This window comes from Tupaia chinensis, unplaced genomic scaffold (genome assembly GCF_000334495.1).
Source record: "Tupaia chinensis unplaced genomic scaffold, TupChi_1.0 Scaffold147003_1, whole genome shotgun sequence".
Classification (NCBI taxonomy): Eukaryota; Metazoa; Chordata; class Mammalia; order Scandentia; family Tupaiidae; genus Tupaia; species Tupaia belangeri.
In genome coordinates, this window is record NW_006206856.1 from 1,007,151 (window position 1) to 1,007,382 (window position 232).

At 61.2% G+C, this 232-nt stretch overlaps 1 protein-coding gene across 1 annotated transcript in view; it reads right to left on the reverse strand.

Moving 5' to 3' along the window:
* Window positions 1–232, reverse strand: part of ITIH1 (inter-alpha-trypsin inhibitor heavy chain 1) — a 14,780-nt gene that overhangs the window by 1,859 nt on the left and 12,689 nt on the right. The gene's annotated exons all lie outside the window — the stretch shown is intronic.

Consider the following 232-nt stretch of genomic DNA (forward strand, 5'->3'; position numbering starts at 1 on the left):
GGAAGATAAGTCTTCCTCACTTGGTGCTGGGTTGGGAAGACGGGCTGGCTTCGTCTGGTGGAGAGGAGGGCACCCTGGGAACAACATGGCCAGGCCCAGAGCACATGTCCAGGGACCAAGGACAATGGAGGGTGGGGTGGCCTACAGAGTCCAACACGTCTGCACAGGCCATATGCATGCCACCTGCTGACACGGCTTGGAGGACGAGGGTCCCACGGGCTCAGGGTACCCA